A 21,426-nucleotide genomic window follows, 5' to 3' on the forward strand; every position below is an offset into this window, starting at 1 on the left:
CCTCTCACTGCTCACGAGTAACACCTCTCACTGCTCACCTCTCACTGCTCATCTGTCACTGCTCACGAGTAACACCTCTCACTGCTCACGAGTAACACTTCTCACTGCTCATGAGTAACACCTCTCACTGCTCATACGTACACCTCTCACTGTTCACCTCTCACTGCTCGTGTAACACCTTTGACGTGTAACGTTTATCACTACTCAACTCTCACTGCTCGATTAACACCTCTCACTTATTTCGTGTAACACCTCTCACTGCTCACCTCTCACTACTCACGTGTAAGACTTCTCACTGCTCATGTGTCCGTAACCAAGTGCACTGCAACAAAGGCTCTCTCCCCGCATACGCACATGTCCTAACCTCTAAGGTTCGCTCCTTGTGTGCACACATCCTTACCCCTGTCCACTGTAGAGAATGCTCGCTCCCTGTTTGTACGTGCACTTGCTCACACATCCTGTATGTAAGGGCTTGCGTGTAGTAGGGGGGAGGGGCGTTCACCCGTATGTGCACTGCATGGAAGGGTCGCTCTGTGTGCACTTGCTCACACATCCTGTAGGTAAGGGGTTGGGTTTGGTAGGAGGGCGTTCACCCGTGTGTGCACTGCAGTGAAGGCTTGGTGCCTGTGTGCATTTTGTGACACATCCTGTATGTAAGGGCTTCTGGGTAGTGGGGGGCCTTCACCCCCACGTGCACTGCAGGGAAGACTCGCTTCCTGTGTGTACTTGCTCACACATCCTGTATGTAAGGGCTTGTGTGTAGTGGGGGGGGGGGGGCGTTCACCCGTATGTGCACTGCATGGAAGGGTCGCTCTGTGTGCACTTGCTCACACATCCTGTAGGTAAGGGGTTGGGTTTGGTAGGAGGGCGTTCACCCATGTGTGCACTGCAGTGAAGGCTTGGTGCCTGTGTGCATTTTGTGACACATCCTGTATGTAAGGGCTTCTGGGTAGTGGGGGGCCTTCACCCCCACGTGCACTGCAGGGAAGACTCGCTCCTAGTGTGCACTTGCTCACACATCCTGTATGTAAGGGCTTGTGCGTAGTAGAGTGGAGTTTACCCCTTGTGTGCACTGCAGGGAAGGCTTGCTCCCTCATCCATGTCGTTATCTGGAGGGGGATCAGTTAGGCCCTTTTCTACAGGTCACTGGCCTGCTGAAAACGATCATGGTATCCGCAGGTAAGATCAAGATTAAACAAGCATTTGCATTGCATTAGGTCTCATATTACTGAAAGTTTGACCTAGTGGCGTTGCAAATAATAATGCAATGCCAATAGCTCAAACTTTCAGTAATGCGAGACCTATTGCATTGCAAATGCTTGTTGTTTTGGGTTTTGGTCGTGTATGTCTTTGCAATGCATTGTGGGTAGGCGGATGTTCTTTCAGGTTCTCTCACCCTGATTGCTGTTAAACCGTCTGAAGAGCGTCGCTTAAGGCAAAACAATAAATAAAACAGGCACGAGACTTTTTACTAATCTTTATCTTGCTGCAGTCATAGGCTGTCCACATGCAGCGTGGAGTCTGACTGGACTAGGACCTGTAGTAGCAGCCTCCACTCTGCAATCCCCCCCTCCCCGTCCATGCATGCTACAGTGTGGTGCCTGGCTGATGTGTTTATGGACCCTGTTGTAAATGCAATGTATTGCAAAGTTTATCTTTGTATTCTGCCCGCATTCTAACGCGGCCGCTCCGTAGCTGAGAACCTTAGCAACGCCATTCTTGGCTCGACGGCTCCGGTCGTGGGTACATCTTTCACCTGAATAAATTCTGGAAATCCTGCCCACGCTTCCCGCATTGTTATTTAACAGACCCCTAGTGACGACCCGTGGTACTGCACCCTGGTATATTGTAACGATGCTATCCAACCCTACTTTTGCTGGACCTGTAGTCATGCACTGAGGGACTGCACCGGAAGTATCGCGAGGTCTGCCTGGTCTGTACTTTTTTCCTGAATGAATGGCGTCTCCGAAGTGCAGCAGTGAGTGTTGGGTTATTTGTGCTAGGCTGCTACCGGTCTGTTACGTTTACTGTATTGTCCATTCATGGACACCGTTCAGCTGTGCGTTGCAATGTCCCTGCGCGGACACCATACCTTCATTGAGGTTGACAGTTGACAGCTGATCGCCGATCTGACCAGATGAGCATAGCTCCGTTTTCTGTAGGAGCACGTGTTGGCGTATTTAATTAAAATAACTCTTACTAACCACTTTGGGGCAGATTTATGTTGCACTTGCGCCACTTTTGCGCCGCCGTTGCGTCACTTTTGTGACGCAGCAGTGGCGCAAATCCTGCGCCATGGTGCGGGGCATTTACAAACGTGACGCATCTCCCAGATGCGTCACGTTGTAAAGCCCTGCGCCACATGTAGGCGTTCCAGGGCAGGTGGGGGAGTTCCGGCGCAGGAACGCCTCCTAAAAGTGGCTGAGTGAAATCTGCAAGATTTCACTCAGTCACTTTTGAGCCCATGCTGCGTCAAAACCCTGCGCCTGCTTGAAGCAGGCGTAAGGATTGACGCAGCATTGTGCAGATAGGGCACCCCAGAGCCTTGCTGGAGCTGCGTCGAGCTTGCGACGCAACTCCAGCAATGCGCCACTTTTACGGCACAGATGCGTGACGCATCTGTGCCGTGTTTGCCCCATGGTGCGCCGCATTATAAATGCGGCGCATCCATGATGGCGGAGCTGGGGCGCAAAATAACTGGCGCATCCCTGCTGATATGCAGGGATGCGTCAGTTATTATAAATCTGCCCCTATGTGTCGGAGTTCTTAACAAAGTGGCGTCGAGCGCCAACACGGAACCCACGGACTTTGAAAAATAATTTATTAATAAAAGTCAGTCGGATGTAAATTCAAGCGGAAGAAAAATAAGAAAAATTCTGAGGCTGCAAGGTAAAAGAAGTGTTAAATGAATTCACGGAAGACTATATCAAGTTTTGAAGGAAGAAACGAAGAAATACGTCAGTGAATTCAACAAATTTTCTACCAACTTCTCGACCAAGGCCTCGTTGATAAAATAAATAAGGTATTTACAACTTCAAAGAACGTAATTTTAACCCCTTCAGCGCTGGGCGAATTCCGCCGCGGTGCTGAAGGGTTCGTGCGCGGGCGGGCCCATGACGGAACGGTTCCGTCATGAGCACAGCTCAACCGTGGCTCATGACGGAACCGTTCCGTCATGAGCATGGAAGGGGTTAAAAGAAAAAAGAAACATTTGCGCACAGCAAGTAGAAGTGAGGAGAAAATTCCAACTGTCAACTCAACGGAATTCACCGTTAATCATCAACTGCAACCAACGTCACCACGCAGGTGACGTCATCGACCTGTCAGCCATTTTAAATGCACACTCTCTTCAGAAAGGAAAAAAGGTTTGCAGTCTAGTTTCTACTCAGACGTCAGAGGCGCCATTTTGACAAATTTTACTGAAATACATTTGCATTTCCAGCGCAGCTTAAACAATCGACTGCACGCTTGGGAGTAAGAATGTGAGCGCTACGCAGATCAACCTCAAAAGTAAGACTACACATTGCAGCTGTGTTTAATTAAAAAAAAAAAAAACATAAGCCTTGTTGTACTGTATCGCCACTGGCAAACACCTGGGATGTCTATTGAGTGGGATACACGAGTAAAAACAACACATGAGTTCTAAGAGGAAATTCATTTGTGCGCATGCGAATACTTATTAATATTCTAGTTACTCTTACCAGTCAAGTCAAAAAATAAATTAAGTGAACGCTTTCACAGAATTATTCTAGGTGTAACTAAACTATTATAACAAGCTAGTCTAGTGGTCACCATGGCTTCTGGTTGTGTGTGGAACCTGTCACCACCAGAAACCTTCCTACGTGCAGGGGGAGAGCCTGCCCTCAAGTGGGAGGAATGGAGAGAATATTTTTTAAATTATATCTCCACATTAGAAGAAGATGAAGAGGGAGGCGTGGCTTGAGCGCCGAAGCAAAATGGCGGACCCGGTGTAGGTTCCGCAGCGACGCGGGATCTCTAACTTGTGCAGAGCCTCATACGGATGTTATCCCTGTCGTTGGAAGGCGGGCATGGCTGAATGACGATGCGGTGAGTCTGAATACCGCTTTCAAATCGTCGTTATACAGCAAACGAGCCCATACGCTGCGGCGGTGATTTTCACCTCAGTGACTCGCGGGCGCCCGCCATTTTGTATCGCGGTGCCCGCTTTTTCTTTCCTCAGAATGCTGCATACTGCCAAACTTTGCCTACTGCCTCCTCAATACTAAAATGGGTGCACTATACGATATAAGTGCTCACCCCAGTTTCTTTTTGGTGTGTCACTTTATTTAATGTGCCAACGCCAACTGCTACCAGTGGTCTGTTTGAGGCAAAGGGGCATTCCAATGCACTTTTCTACATAAATGAATGGTATGGCAGCCCATATTAGAAAATAACTAATGGCAGAGACTTAACCGCTAACTTCACTCAGCTCCTCTCACATTATTTGTCATGACGAAGTCTTTCTTCTGCCAGTGCATCGCTTTTTGGCCGGACTTCTTCTATACTGCGCCTTCTCCACCTGGAATGGCATTTTTTGCATCAATATATGCCAGCTGAGATGTTTTTTGCTATGTTCCTTATGGAGGATTTGATATCATTATTGTTTCAAGTTTATTTTTAGTCTACTTTGTGACTCTTGGTGAGTTCTATACAATATCTGTATTTTATTAATATACGGAATATTCACACTATATTTTTGCGATAGCTTTTATCCTTCGTGGAGCATTTTAAGTCACAATGGCTAGTGATTCCCATGCTGTTCGTTCTTCCTCACCCGGCACCAAGCCAAAAAGACATAAAAATGATCCTCCGTCTCCTATTCTCTCCTCACAAAACCCGGTCCTGGACTCTATACTAGATGAGGTACGTGGCCTTCAACCCTTTATGTCCACGACTAACGAAAAGTTAAAGCAGATTGAGGAGAGATGGATTGTCTTGGAGCTTGAACAGCGTGTAAGCGACTTGCAAGACATCACTTCTAAGATTCCCACACTGGAACAAGAAATCCATAAGTTAAAAATCCACACAGAGGATCTTGAAAATCGCAATCGTAGAAATAATCTGCGCCTTTATGGTCTTCCGGAGAATGTTGAAGGTTCCGACATGGTTACTTTTCTGCAGAAATTCCTTCCAGAACTGTTAGATCTTCAACCATCGCCGAGCCTCCTCAATATACAAAGAGCTCACCGATTGGGGCGTCTTCTTCCTCATGCCAACAAGCCACGTGGAATCATAATGCTTTTTTTGGAATTCACCGAGCTTATGCAAGTTTTGAAGGCTGTAAGACTTAAACGCCATCTTATCTGGTCAGGCCATAATATCTTCATATCTCAGGATATTTCCAATGCAACAAATGCCCGTCGCAAGGAATTTCTTGCTTTACGGCCTCAGATGAGACAACTTAACATTCAATATGGAATTCTCCATCCTTGCCTTTGTAAAATTACACATGATGGCCGGTCACGTTCCTTTGATGATCCGGATAAACTTAAACTTTTTCTACATAGTCTCTCACATCAGGGCATGGATACAAATGTTTGACTTTTTCTTATATTTTAGGATGGTTAATTAGATTATAAATTGATTTGCCTATTTGATATCCTCTGATTATCTGTTCTTATTGTATTCATGAGGTTCTCATTCATCTTGTGTAGTTATTACTGTGGTCCGTGCCCTTCGGCGTCACTATGCTCCTCTTTTCTTGGTTTTCCTTCTACTTTACAGATCTGGATGCTAATCCTTGATCTGTTTGCTTGCTTCTTTCTTCTGTTTCTTTCCTTTCTTTTCTTTCTCTTTCTTTTCCCTCTTTTCTGTTTCTTTTTCTGTTTAGTCCTACTTTTTGATTTATGTTTCTCCTCTAATTTTTCTCTTTTGCTTCTTTTTCTTTTTGTCTATCTCTTCTTTTCATCTACTCATTCTTACTCAGCTTTAATCCGTCTTTTCTGTACCTGTGTCATTTTTAATACTAAGTCTTTCTTTTCACATATTGAACATTGTCTTACCTTCTTTTGTCTTGTCGATTTTGCAGTTTTGTGTTCCTGTTCCCTCATATTTACCTGCTCCCAGTGTTATGGTTAATGTGACTTCGTGGAATGTTCGTGGTCTTGGTCATCCAGTCAAGCGTCAAAAGGTATTGTCTCATCTTGCTAAACTTAATACCCAAGTTGCTTTTTTACAGGAAACCCATTGTAATGACAAAGAATCCCTTAAACTTAAACGCCACTGGGTTAATCAAATTGTTTTTTCTCCTGCTATTGATCGTCATGGTGGTGTCGCTATATTGTTTCATAAATCCATTAATGCACAGATTATATCGTCAGAGTGTGACCCTGAGGGTCGGTGGGTATTGGCAGAGGTTACTATAAATAAAAGACAAATAACTTTTTTCAATATTTATGGTCCTGTTAAACCAGATTCTGAATTCTGGCACTCTATAATGCTGAAACTATTGTCAAGTGCTAATTCTAATATTGTGGTTGGGGTGATTTTAACAATTGGGTAGATCCGTTTACTGATAGGCAATCCAACTGTAAGTTCAAACCTGACAAATCCCACAAATCATTTCAAGCAGCCATTTCCTCTCGCCCATTATTTGATACGTGGAAAACATGTAACCCAGATACTTTAGAATTTACCTTCTTTTCACCCGTACATCATACCAGATCTCGTATTGATTATATTTTAGTTTCCAAATCACTACTACCATGTCTCCAATCTTCTGACATTGGATCCATATTTATATCTGATCATGCTCCTGTCTCCACCCTTTTTGACCTATCTCTCACCACATGTAAACAAGGTAGATGGCGTTTTAATAATTTCCTTCTATCGGGCCGTTCCTTTATTCTAGAAGCGACTTCTTTTATTAAGGAATTCTTTACCTTTAATAACTCCTTAGACACTTCCGTTCATAACAATTGGGACGCCTTTAAAGCTTCCTTCAGAGCATTCACTATTGCATACTCCTCAAGGAAGAAAAAATTACTGCATACTAAATATAAAGAAACCCTAACCCTTCTAAAAACTTTAGAACATAATTATTATTATTCTAAATCTCCCTCATCACTACAAGAATTAATTAAGGCTAAATCCTCCCTGAATAAAATAGTCACTGCGGACGCTTGTAACATCCTCCTTAAGATTAAATCGAAATATCATGGAGGTCAAAATAAAGCTGGGAAAAATGCTAGCAAATTATCTAAAAATTAAATCAGAACGTAAAGTTATTGGCCCCATTCATTCGGAATCAAACAACACACTCCTTTCATCTGATTCCGATATTATCTCCACATTTCAATCTTACTACAATCTCTTATATACAGAAACTACCATGCCATCTGAAGATGATCTTATTTCTTTTTTCCGAGATATCCCCAAGCCTAAAACTTCCCAGGATAATTTCGAACCCCTTGAAGAAGATATCTCCCTACAAGAATTAACCGATGCTCTTAAATGTTTGAAAAAAGCGAGGCTCCTGGTCCTGATGGATTTTCAGTAGAACTATTTTCCACTTTCTCCTCAATTTTTGCTCCCAAATTGTTACAACTTTTTAATTCCTTTATATCCAATTCCCAAGCCTGTGGTTCTTTTTTGGAAGCCCTTATTATCGTAATCCCCAAACCAGATAAAGACCCCTCCTTTCGCAAAATGTTTCGTCCTATATCATTAATTAATTATGATTGTAAAATTTTTGCAAAAATTTTAGCTTCTCGTTTAGAAAAAATTATCCCACTTCTCATTAAACCAGACCAAGTTGGCTTTGTTAAAGGTCATTTGGCTTCTGATAACGCCAGAATGTTTTCCAATGTTCTTGCTCTTAGTAGAAATTATCCAGCCCCACTTGCTGCTTTATCCCTGGATGCAGAAAAAGCCTTCGACCGTGTTAACTGGGCGTTCTTATTTCATGCATTACATTGGTTTGGTTTTGGTCCAAAGTTTATTTCATATGTTAAATTGTTATATACCAATCCAAAAGCATGTATTTTAGTTAATGGTCTCTTCTCCCCTTATTTCTCCCTTCAAAGAGGTACTCGTCAGGGCTGCCCCCTATCACCGCTACTTTTCTTGTTATGCTTAGAACCTTTTCTGGAACGTATTAGAAATAACTCTCTCATTAATGGTTTTAATTTCAAGACCCAACAAATTAAATTATCTGCATATGCTGATGATGTTCTTATTTATATGTCTAATCCTGTGTCTTCCCTACCCCCCTTTTTGTAGGAAATTTCATCAATCGCTAGGGTTTCTGGCTACAAATTAAACTTTTCTAAAACTGAGATCTTACCCTTAAATCCTTCATGCTATAGATATATGTTTGACTCATCTAATTTCACTTGGTGTCCCCAAAAAATTAAATATCTTGGCATATGGTTCTCCCCCAACATTCGTGACACATTGTCCCATAATTTTACTGCCTTAAAACTTAAAATTGCTAATTTGTTAAACCTCCGGTCTCCTCTGTTCCTCTCCTGGTGGGGTAGACTTGATACAATTAAAATGATGATTGTCCCTCAGATTCTGTTCATACTATCTATGCTACCTTTTAAAATTCCTAAATATTATTTTTCTCAGATTAATTCATTATGCACTAAATTTCTCTGGAATAACAAACATGCACGTATTGCTTTGTCTAAACTGATTTGTCCTAAAAATGAGGGGGGGGGGGTAAGATTTCCTGATTTTGCTTTATATCATAATGCCTTTTTGATTCGTCAATTTTATGCTTTATCTAAAGATTATCAGGATTCACCTAAACCTTCATGGGTCAATGTTGAATGTTCATTGTTAAATGATTTTTCAATGCGAGATGTTGTTCACATGACTAATTGTACTTTTCTTTCCAAATACCCTATTTTGAAACATTCTCAATTTTTGTTACATACACATTTCTTTACGAATTTGGATGATTATCAATCTTTTCTAGCGTAATCACTTTGGTTTAATAAATACATTAAGTTTCGTCACAAATAATTTTACTACAAACAATGGAAAGAAAAGGGTCTTATTTATGTACACCAAATGTTTGTGAATAATGTAATTCTTTCTTTCTATCAGTTGCAAGAATCTTTTCAATTACCTGATTCCTGTATTCAACAGTATAATACTTTAGCTTTAATACTTCAGGATTGTGTACAGAGATTTCTCTCTCTACCAACTCCTGCTTCATTTCTTCCTGATACTCCATTATATCAAATTTCTGCTGATACTGTTCATAGCGCCTCTTTTATCTATAAATCTTTATCTACCCATGTTGGTACCCGGACTAAGTCTAAGGTTGAACTAGAGTGGGAACATGACCTTTCTTTGACTTGTTCGATATCGCAATGGGATAAGTTTTGGCAGAAAATATTCAAGACTTCCAAAGCTGCTAATATTACACAGTCCCTGTACTTTATTTATAATAGAGTTGTCATTACTCCCCTTTTGTTAAATAAGTTTAACCACTCTGCTTCATCATTTTGTTGGTCTTGTCTTAATGCTGAAGGTTCTTTATTGCATTTATTGTTCTATTGTCCTAAGGTTTATGCATTCTGGACGGCTATATGGTCAAAGTGTACCCTGATTTTCTCTTACAAAATTCAACTTAGTATTCATAATGTATTTTTAGGCGCCATGTCACCTGATTTGGCTCAAGTTAATCCCACATCTCCTTTATTTGATTTATTTCTCGCGGTGGCTTTTAAAGTCATATTAACCTGTTGGAAAGACAACTCTAAATTATCCTTTTTACATTGGTGGAATTATATATGTGATGAGCATAGAATTGCCTCTATTCCTCAGTCTTCTATCCATCTTCAAATTAAATCTGATTTACTGTGGCTACCTTTTACGACTTATCTATCATTATCATTATAATCCCTGTCTATCCTTATCACTGAGTTCTTCTTCTCTTCTCTTCCTTTCTCTCTTCTCTTTTCTTCACTCGTTTCCTTTTTTTCTTTCTCTCGTTTTCTCTCTTTCTCTTTTTTTTTGTTCTTTCCTTTATAAAAAATACTCTACCCCTTTAAATATTATATTCACTTTAACATTCACACAGGTTGTTTGTATACCACTGTAATATCCTAGTTTTATATCTTTTTCCTTAGGTATACTCTCTTTCTCCCTGTTTTTAATGTATTATCATTTTAGGCACGTTATTATAAATGTTTATATACCCTGTATCCTTTTATGTATAATTATCCTATTATGCAGTTACTATTTTTTAGAACGTTTGTATGCTCATATTCTGAATATTATTGATTAGTTTATATTTGTAACCCTGTGTTTTCTTATATTCAATAAAAAATATTTAACTGAGAAGAAGATGAAGAGGTGAAAGCAGAAAGGAAGTATAAAATGCTCATGCATTGTTTAGGAGCAGGAGGAATAAAAGTATACAATGCCATCAACAAGAAAATCAGAGCAGAAAATGAAGGTGACATGTTCACTAATGCAATTGATGATCTCAATACGTATTACAAACCGACAGTTGTGTAGAAGTTGACCGTTATAAATTCTTCCATAGGAAACAAGGAGAAAACGAATCAATTGATGATTATGTGTCTGCGCTAAAAAATCTGGCTATAAATTGTCGTTTTGGAGCACTTCATGATGAGTTCAAATAGTGATGCAGGGTTCAAACTCTAATATACAAGATAATTTGTGGGCGAAAACATAATTGACATAGCAAGGAAGGCCAAACTCACTGGACGATGCGCTAAAGCAGTTCTTTCAGAGACTAAAGAGAAGAAAGAAGGTGACACTGTAAGCAGGGTGACAGACAAGAAAACATAAACAGGCAAAATTTGAATCAAAGAAACTACAAACCAACTTATAAGAGAAATGAAACAAAGAACAGGGGCCATTGTTACCGGTGCCTGAGCGCATCACATTTAGCGAATGACCCCAAATGTCCTGCAAGGGAAGTAAAGTGCACACATTGTGGAGTAAAAGGACATTACATCAAAGCCTCTAATAAAAGGAAACCACAAATGATCAAGGTGGTTGAATACAATGATGACTATAATGCTTTAATGGGAGTGACACTGACACTGATCACATTAACATGTTTATTCTAAATATAGATGACGAACAAGATGACAGTGTCAACAAAATAAGCACAACAAAGTCAATTACTAAAACAAAGAAACCCATATGCTGTATGTCAATTGGGGGTGTAAACATTGACATTGTTGCAGACTCAGGGTCACCTTACACAATTGTTAACGAGGATGTTTGGAAAGAAAAATTCGTACAAACACTGGGAAGTGAGCTAAAAAAAACAGACATTAAAATCAGATCGTTCACAGGTGAGCCCATAGGTTTGCGGATATAAAAAATTGAATTTTATTTACATAGGGCGTGAAGCTGAAGGCTATCTATATGTTTAGAAAGTGGGACCATCAGTTCTAGGATGGATGGATCAGGGCAATCTGGGCATCATCCTAGATCCAAGCAAAGTGGAACCTGTGTTAAGCTTATTCGATAACAAAGATTGTGCTGATTCTCTACTCAAAAAATATCCCAAGGTGTTTAGTGGAGCACTTGGTGAGTTAAAAGGATATCAACATAAAATCAGACTCAAACCTGTGTCTATTCCCGTAGTACATAGAGCTAGGAACATTCCATTTGCGATCAAAGATGATGTAAGGACCCAGTTAAACCAACTCATGGGAGATGGAATAATTGAAAAAGTGGATGCATCTGAATGGGTCGTAGCAAAGCGGCCCAACGGCAAGTTGAGACTATGTGTTGACCTGCGTGATTTAAATCAGAACATTATTGTGGAGCAGTACCCACTACCGAAAATAAATGAAATGTTGGCTTCTACTAAGGGTGTCAAGTGGTTCTCTACAATCAATCTAAAATCTGCATATCACCAGGTACCTCTGCATCGCAACAGCAAATCCCTAACCACATTCATCACACCTTATGGGTGTTTTAGATTTACTAGAGTGCCGTTCGGCTTAGCCTCTGCGGCTGCAATGTTCCAGAGACTCATGAATAACATTTTCGAGGGTGTAGATGGAATTCTGCTCTTCCAGGACGACATCTTGATTATGGGTAAAACTAAGGAAGAGCATGATTGGAGAGTTGAACAAGTTTTGGAAATCCATGACAGGAAAGGTCTTACCGCAGAGCATGCAAAATGCAAGTTCGCGAGCAGTTCTGTGAATTATCTTGGGCATCATATAACGGGCAATGGTATCAGCCCAAAAAAGGAACTCATACAGGCAATAAAAGACTCACCTGTGCCAGCAAACAAGGATGAGTTGAGATCCTTCCTGGGATTGGTAGAGTTCTACCAAACGTTTATCAGGAATTTCGCACTAAAAACGTACGCTCTAAGACAGCAGTTAAAGTTGATGAATAAGTTTGGAAGGACCAAAGAGTGCGAAGAAGCTTTCCAGAACTTAAAGGCAGACATGTGCACAGCTTTACCCCTACAAGGCTATGACCCTGCATTACAAAATTACGTAACAACAGACGCAAGTAATAAGGGGTTAGGCGCAGTTCTCACTCAAAAAGACTCCAAAGGGGTCGAATACACGGTAGCTTTTGCCTTGCGCTCACTCACACAAGCAGAGGAGAAATTCTCTATAATTGAAAGGGAGGCGCTAGCTTGTGTTTGGGCCTTGGAGCACTTCAGGCAATACATTTGGGGCAGAATGGTAAATTTGTGCACTGATCATAAGCCATTAACTAAAGTATTCACTACAAAAGGTTTATACAATGCTTCGCCAAGATTGGCGAGGCTGTCAGTACGCCTATTCGATTTTGTGTACAAAGTACAATATGTAGCTGGTGTGAAAAACGTAGTTGCGGACTACCTGAGCAGGATGCCCGTCAAAACTAATGACCTTGATCACAACGAAATAGATGAACCGTGTATAGCAAATGTCCTAGAACAAACCTGCGGGATTAATAAAGAAGAGTGGTTCTTTGAACAGGAAAGGGATGACATTATCAGTCAAGTATTAAAGAAAATTAATGAGGGGTGGTCTGGAAAAAGTAAATTACAAGAACCTCTTAAGCACTTCTGGGAAGTCAAGGATGAATTGTCCTTGGAAGATGGATTCCTATTAAGAAGTGGGAGATTTGTACCGTCAAAGTCAATACAATCTAAGATAGTTAGAATATGCCATGAAGGACACCTTGGGATCGCAAAGACTAAAAAAAGGATCAAGAACATGTATTGGTGGCCAGGGGTCAGTCTTGATGTTGAAAGAACAGTAAGAGAATGTAATTTGTGCATGAATGCTAACAAAACACAGGTAGCGTTTAGACCGCCATTGCATCCAATTTCATGCCCCTCAATGCCCTGGGAAAGAATAGGTATTGACATAATGGGACCAGTGTCTGAGGATCTTGAACAATGGTATTTGATTGTAATCATAGATCACTTCACCAAGTGGCCAGAAGTTAGAATTACAAACAATCCAGATGCACAATGTATAGTAAAATTTATGGATGAAACTTTCGCACGAGAAGGCCTCCCCAAACAGATTGTAAGCGACAATGGTGCGCAATTCACTTCTGAAGTATTTAAAAATTATATTCTCAGACACAACATCAATCATAAGACAACATCAGTCTACCATCCCGCAGGAAATGGTGCGGTCGAAAGATTCAACAGAGTCTTAAAGGGCACTATCAAGCTTGCAATGAATAGTAACCTCAAGTGGAAACAAGAAATTTTAAGAACAGTGTGGGCATACAGAATCACGCCTTGCGAAACGACAGGACATAGTCCATTTGAACTGATGCGGGGAAGAACACCTCTTTCAAAGGACAATGTTGGCTGGATTAAAGCAGCTAAAAGGGTACATTGGTCCGCTAGACAAGTCAATGTCTGAAGAGTTGACGTTGAGGAGGTCCCAGATTTCTGTGGTGTGTTTCTGGATGGACCACACATTGAGGCACTGGACGTGGTCCTTGCACGGACGGCGCAGACGAACTTGCCTTTGGTGCACATTTGGCGCACCAGTGGCATACCCACTGCACATGGCCGCACAGCGGCTGCCATTATGTGGTGCTGCGGGAGGCTGGACAGCTGGGAGGCAGGAAACGTGGGAAAGGACACTGAAGGGGTGGGGCTTTGGAGGACTGCAGCATCAACAAGGGAGAGGACAGGGGAAAAGGAACTGTATAAAAGCACATGAAAGACAAAGCCAAACAAAGCAAAGAAAGAAGAAGAACAAAGCCAAAGGTAGAAAGCAACGGAGAAGAGCAGAAATAGGGACAGGAGATAAGTCAAGCAGCAAAGCATTGACGCTCTACCACTTGACCAGCAACGATGAGGCACAGTCAGCAGCATGCGGAGGAAGGAGGGCCTCGAACACCTGTCAGGGTCAGAGGATCCAGAAGCAGCAGATAGCAGATGTGGACAGCAGCAGCAGGTACCAGACAGTGCTGTGCTGTGGGAAGAGCAAGTCCACTTAGGGATAGTCACCTATTCACCCAAAAGCTCACTACCAGGGGGCGATGAATGGCAGCACCACCTGATTACCTCTTTCGGTATAACAGTGGCGACCAGATTTCGTGTTCCCCAGATCCCAAGCTAGAAACGGTGCATACCCAAGGGCCTGGGCCTTAACTGGCCCCCATGACACTGGCACCCGCTGCCAACAATGGCCGATCTCAGCAACTTGAGCCAGTTAGTAGAGTCCCCCACCAGTCTTGTGCGGTGTTCTCGACAATGCGCGTCCTTCGCAGTGCAGGGATTGCTCAGGGCACAGTTTGCTCCACCCACAGGTGCTAGGCCTGGGCCCGACACGACCCCTGGCCTCCTCCGTTCCCTGTCCCACCTTCTCTTCACCTGAACATTGACACCGGGGCTCAATCTACCATGCTCTCTCTGTATCTGTGACTCAGCCAGCAGGAGCCTCAGCCAAGTGGAATTTCACAAGCTTCGGTACAGCAGTTGTCGCCAACTCTGCTGGGGAACCTCCCGATGCAGGTGATGTAACAGGGCACCCTAAGGATGAAGTTGCAGAGCTCCCCCCTAAAAAGGTCTGGCAGATCTCAGGGGCCTCACCCTCCACAGCGTCCAGGCAGCGGCACATCCTCCAGCCTGTGGTGCAGAGAGGCACGGCCCACCATTGGCAATCTCTTGCATGCACCCCAGTGTAGTGGTGGCATATGTTATGCAAAGCATACCTTCCTACATCAGTGCACAGGCACACCTCTACCGATCACAGCTCTAAGGGGCGCCAGGCGGTCTTCTCACACAGGTCAGCAACGTGTCTCCATACGACCTGCTAGATTTCGCCACCAGGTAAGGACGATCGCCAATGCCTCAATTTCCACCGCAACGGCCCGCAGGCTTGGTCCCAACATGGCCCGCCTCCACCATCAGGCCGCAGCAACTCCACAGCCAACTCAAAGTCTCAAAAGCAGGCCCAGTGAAGGCTACGGGCCCCAGGGACTGTCCACTAATGGAGTAGTTGGTGGAGTACCACTACACAGAAAGCTGCAGAATTGAAAAAAAACTTTGAGAATTCCGCTCCACAACTCTGAACTCCACAACTGCCTGGCACCACAATTATGAAAACAGAATCCTCCCATAGTCTTGATATAATGACTAATAAGAATATTACATGCTAAAATGCACACAATCATCTCAAACATAAAAATACAGCAAGCAGTGAGAGAGGTGATGATTTTGATGTCCTCACTAACCTAGGGAGAGAACCAACCAGATGCCTTGTACACAAAGAACACATCCTGTTGAACGATTGGTGGTGGTCCCATCCTCCTAGGCCCACCCCAAGCACAGTTATAAGCGAAAAAAATACAATCCCAACCAAAGGCCCTGCAAAGCATTATGGGACAATATTCTAGAGAGCAGTGAATATTATAGTATCCAATATCAAAACATTCCTCAAGGGGCAGGCTCTCAGGCTGAGCTGAGAGCTAATACTTATAGGGGCAGATTTATGTTGCACTTGCGCCTCATTTACGCCGCCGTTGCGTCACTTTTGTGTCGCAGCAGCGGCGCAAATCCTGCGCCATGGTGCGGGGTATTTACAAACGTGACGCATCTCCCAGATGCGTCACGTTGTAAAGCCCTGCGCCACATGTAGGTGTTCCAGGGCAAGTGGGGGCGTTCCGGCGCAGGAACGCCTCCTAAAAGTGGCTGAGTGAAATCTACAAGATTTCACTCAGTCACTTTTAGGCCCATGCTGCGTCAAAACCCTGCGCCTGCTTGAAGCAGGCGTAAGGATTGACGCAGCATTGTATAGATAGGGCCCCCCAGATCATTGCTGGAGCTGCGTCGCGCTTGCGACGCAACTCCAGCAATGCGCCACTTTTCGGCACAGATGCGTCACGCATCTGTGCCGTTTTTTCCCCATGGAGCGCCGCATTATAAATGCGGCGCATCCATGGTGGCGCAGCTGTGGCGCATAATAACTGGCGCATCCCTGCTGATATGCAGGGATGCGCCAATCGTCATAAATCTGCCCCATAATATTCACTAATCTCTAGAATCTCGCCCCATAATGCTTTGCTGGGCCTTTGGTTGGCATTGTATTTTTTTGCCCATAACTTTGCTTGGGGTGGTCCTAGGAGGATGGGACCACCACAATCATTGAGCATGATATGCTTTTTGTGTTCAAGGCACCTGCTTGGTCTTCCCCCTAGGTTGGGGGGGGACCCCAAAATCATCACCTCTCTCATTGACTGATATATTTCAAAGCTCAGTTTTGTGAATTGGTTACATACTTTTTTAGTATTTGAAGATAACACTGTTTAATCAAAGGAATATGACTGCAATAGCCTATTCCAGAGTTTTTGTATGAGCTACATTGTCATGTAAAAAAAGTAATTATCTTTGCATGCTTAAATACATGTAGCCATCTCACTAAAATAAAAATATAGTATGCAGTGCTTTAAATTAAACAATAATTAATCCTATCTTTACATTCTAAAATACATATAGTCATTTCACAAAAGTGAAAATTAGCAAACAGTGAGAGATGTGATGAATTTGGGGCTCTTCCTAACCTAGGGAGAGGACCAAGCAGATGCTTGAAATGATTCAGTGGTGGTCCCATCCTCCTAGGACCGCCCCAAGCACAGGTATGGGCAAAAATACAATCCCAACCAAAGGCCCTGCAAAGCATTATGGGACGATTTCTAGAGTGCAGTGAATATTATAGTATCCAATAGCAAGGGGCAGGCTCTCCGGCTCAGCTGCTGCTAAATTAAAGCTGCCTAGCGCCAACGCAGGCACCCTGACCACTGGCAAACTATTACATATAATACAGACATTGTTGACTTGCTAATTGCAATTGCGTTCCAACAAATCACCAAAAACTGGAAACAATCCACATACTTATCCTTCCAAGCTTGGTGGTATAGTGTCTGTTATAATCATCGACTGGATCGTGCCTATATTTCTCCTTCATCTTTACTTATCAGAAGAGAACGTATGTGGTCACCTATTACTACTTTCTTAGATGCTTCCGCCCAAAAATGTACTCAACACCATCCACTAGTGGAAGTAGTTCTTAAACCCCCATGAATAGATTTCCCTAATCGTATATCCTGTATTGTTGGCATTATGTGTCTACATTTGCTTTACAGTTATTTATCTCTATTTTACAGCTGTTACTTCCTAATTGCTCAACTTACTTTATATTGTATTATGCTCTCTTATTAGTTTATATTCAGATCACTCTTTTCACTCTTTTTAGGTCTCGCCTACGCAGCACGCATGCGTTGCATAGGAAAAAGACCTTTAGTAATCGACACAGCTTTGCTGGCAAAAACGTGCACGTGTTGCATTGCTTTGAATGGCAACGCGTGCAAGTTTGGCGATTCCCTTGCGGGAGTGAGCTTTAAAACCTTGGTTCCTGCTCACTCCTGAAAGGGAAACAGCTGCAGGCCCCCTCCTCTCGCCCCTCCCCCTGCTGCCTCCTCCTTTCCTCTTCAAACTTGTGCTTGTTCTATTTATCTTAAAAAATCTCTTCCCGAGAGTCCTATCTCTTCAAGTTGCTAAACCAGACTCTCCCCCTCTCTTGAAATCTCTTTTAACATATCTTGTCTCCGCTCCTTTTAATTATTTCCACATTTCCAATTTCCCTCCACCTCTTTCTGACTTTCTAAATGTATCTTCCCGTGTAGCCCATACTCGCTCGAATCTCCTTCCTCTCTATTAATCTCCCTTTCTCGGCTTCATTCTCCTTTAATAAATCTTTTCTTTCCGGTTTCATCAATATCCATTTAAACCGCATCGGAAAGCATAACCTCTGTCTCTTTAAATATATATTCTCCCCCTCCCCACCTAAATGTCCCTCTCTCCCGAAACCTGAAACTGCCACCCTTGCTTCACCGTCCCCTGCCTCGTCACTAGCCCCCACACCTTCCACATCACTGTCATCGCGCCTTCTGTCCTCCTTACCTCATTGACTCACTCCTTGTCACCCCCACCCCTCCCACACGCACAGCCCCCCCCCGGTCCAACTGGGCACGTTGCAGAGCCCATCCCCCGCTCTTCCTCACTTGCTTCCACATCCCGGAGGATGCTCGCAGCAACCCCGCTGCGGAGAGCCAGGGACAGCTGGAGCGGAGGATGGAGGAAAGCGTTCCCCACGCACCATCCTGCACTGCCCGGCAAGTAGACTTGGATCAAAGGCAAAACTTTCTTTAACCTATAGTGGATAGTATAATAGTTATTATGTGACACGCACTGCGTCTGACGCTATATCAGGGAGGTCACTTCCGGCGCCGCAGAGCGGTTTGAGAAGTGTAAGAGATGGCGGCGGAGGGAGGTGTTGAGCCGGACTGGGAGCTAGCGGTGCATCCGCTACTTTCTGCCTCGTACGCCACGTTTGATTTGAAGGAACTGACTCCGCTGCTTAACTCAGTCATTGAGAGGTGAGAGACATTGCAAAGCGCGTCTTAAGCTAGCTAGTGACTCCCATGACACAGTAGACCACCTCTCCCATAGTGCTTCAGACCGGAAAGTCTGCCTCAGCTGTCAGTGAGAGGCAGCAGATATCGTGACGTCAGAAGAGATGCCAATAGCTTCAAATTTATTACTAAAGATTACAACAATGTCAACTCTAATCACTTCCTACTAGGTTATACAAACTTTCATGATCCTGATTCAGCCATTGGCTAAATTAAGTAGCGAGAGCCCGCGTACCAGTCACATAATATGTCGAAACAGCACTTAAAAGAAGAAAGAACGCACCACGGGACAAACACAAAGGGTTCTAATGGTCTTTTGTATATTTTGGCCACTGTTTGTGTAGTTCTTTTTACCATTAGCATTGAACCGACTTGCTTTCGTAATCTGGACACCGTCTTCCCATAGTTCTGGAATTTCCATTGCTTGCGTCTGGTTTTCATTCTCTACAGGTAATAGAGATTTTAAAGTGCTTGCATTTGTTTTTTACTAAAGAGACTGTGGGGGTGGTATTCGTTGTACAGATGTGTGCCGCAGAGCTTTACTTTTTATCGTACAGCGTGGTTATTGGTTGTTGTGATCGGGCCTGTCTACATTATTTTATAGAGAGCATTGCCGAAACGGATAACTAGCTTTGGTGCCTGTGATGATGTGCTATGTTTAAGCCAACTTAGTCTAAAGGGAGAGATGGAGAGTTGCTTGTTCTGTGGCTGCCAGCTGACATTGGTGTTAATTATCTTTAAGCAAAAACATTGGCAAGACAATAGCTCTAAGACTAAACACTTATAAGGTCCCAAAGGCAAGACCTATTGGCTATGCCAATGCTTGTTTCCTCTGTTATAATTCCAGTACCCCTTTTTGCATATGCAACTGTTTGATTTCTGCTGATGGTTTATTAAGTTGTCTATTCATATACAGTTATATAAACACATTGTACTTTCTTGTTTATTATGTATGTTCTGTTGCACTTTTCACAATAAACTTCTTCTTAAACTTAAAGAAAAGACAATTTGTGCATACCTTGCAATTCATCTTGAATAGTACTCTGTCATGCCCAAGAATAACTTCAATTCATCTTTATCCTTGGTAATGGTGACTTTGGTAATGGCCTGAGTAAGAGATAATTTAGGTATGATCCCAAAAGAGTAAATGGAATGACCCAAATAATCTATTGAGTTAGCAAAAAATCTGCATTTGTCTTTGCCTAAGGTGATTCCAACTTATTTAAACTTGTTGAGAACTTTTTTTAAAGTGACTATGTGTTCTTCCTTGTTTTTAGAGAACATTAAAAGGTCATCTTGATAAGCTTGCACAGATTCAATTCCTTTCAAAATATGCTCCATACATTTTTGAACAACCCTGGCCGCTGAGGCCAGCCCAAAAGGTAATCTTAAATATTTAAAAGCTCCAAAAGGAGTTATGAAGGTAGTTAAAGCAGTGCAAGAAGATGAAAGGGTGATTTGGTGGTAAGCAGAGCGAAGATCAAGCAAGGTGAAAAACCTGGAACCACAGATGCCAGTTAGAAGGCCTTGTATCTTAGGCAGGGGATGGCAGTCCACTAAAATGTTTTTGTTAAGAGAGCTGTACTGCTCGATTTTCCCGGCCCCCTTGTGCTGAGGGGTGATTAGTGTGACTTCAGTCTCTTTCCATCCAAGTCTAAGGGTTAGAGTAGTGAATGGAGCCTATTTACTAGGCACTTTGACATGATTCTGTGCTCTTCCCCATAGATCAGGGCTTGCACACATAGCCTAGGGGATAGATTCGTTAGTATTAGGGATAACCTGTCCTGTAGTGAGGGTATTTCATGGAGCCGTGCTGAATTCAGGCCTGGTAGGCCCTAAACGGGAGAGACTCCATCTTTCTTTCTGCTCCGGCAGCTTGAGATGCTTCTAGGTCAAAGGCAGTGTTTTAGTTACGAGGTGTTATTCGCTTGGAGAGAACCGGTTCAGGCCGGCCCTTATCGAAGGATTGTATTTTTCTTCATGCCGAAGACACTACATCAGGCCGGCCGGCTGGGAACGTGTCCTTGGCACGGGGAGGTACAAGAATTTGGTGGGCGGTAGGTTACGGGCTGGAATTTTCCATGAGAGAATGCACCTCCATATTAGTGAAAGTCTGAGGCAGATACTGGCACTTGCTTGTAGTCCGTAAGCGGCACCTGGCCGTTAGCAGCAAAGCTACTACTTATTTCAGGGAAGACAGATGACAAACTTGAAGGTGAAGAAAAACCGAGAAATAGATATTCCAAAGAGAAGAGAGTAGCCGATGGGGAAGAGGTCCCAGTGACTCGGAGAGGGAGAAGGGAGTAGATCCGTGACTGCGGAGGTGTGACTTCCAGGCGAAGCCGAGGCACAGACGAGAAGGGAACCTAGATGACCATTGAGTGCAGGCTACATACGACCAAGGTGATGTCAACCCCTTTTTATTAGAGTGTACAACTTAATCTTTCGCTTTTCTTTGCAGGTGATGATATGTATTATGTTCTGTGAGCGTGTATGTAGTGACTAAAT

General features: G+C 43.1%; 1 protein-coding gene and 1 long non-coding RNA gene across 3 annotated transcripts in view; one reads left to right on the forward strand and one right to left on the reverse strand.

Moving 5' to 3' along the window:
* LOC146835267 (peroxiredoxin-like) overlaps positions 1-21,426 on the reverse strand; it is a 559,426-nt gene that overhangs the window by 404,105 nt on the left and 133,895 nt on the right. The window lies entirely within an intron of this gene.
* Positions 1,947-21,426, forward strand: part of LOC146835269 (uncharacterized) — a 92,184-nt gene continuing 72,704 nt past the window's right edge. For both annotated transcript variants that reach the window (XR_014960704.1, XR_014960705.1), the window contains exons 1-2: positions 1,947-1,978; positions 6,050-6,151. This is a non-coding gene — a long non-coding RNA (uncharacterized LOC146835269). The remainder of the gene's footprint in view (positions 1,979-6,049; positions 6,152-21,426) is intronic.

This window comes from Triturus cristatus, chromosome 4_2 (genome assembly GCF_964204655.1).
Source record: "Triturus cristatus chromosome 4_2, aTriCri1.1, whole genome shotgun sequence".
Classification (NCBI taxonomy): Eukaryota; Metazoa; Chordata; class Amphibia; order Caudata; family Salamandridae; genus Triturus; species Triturus cristatus.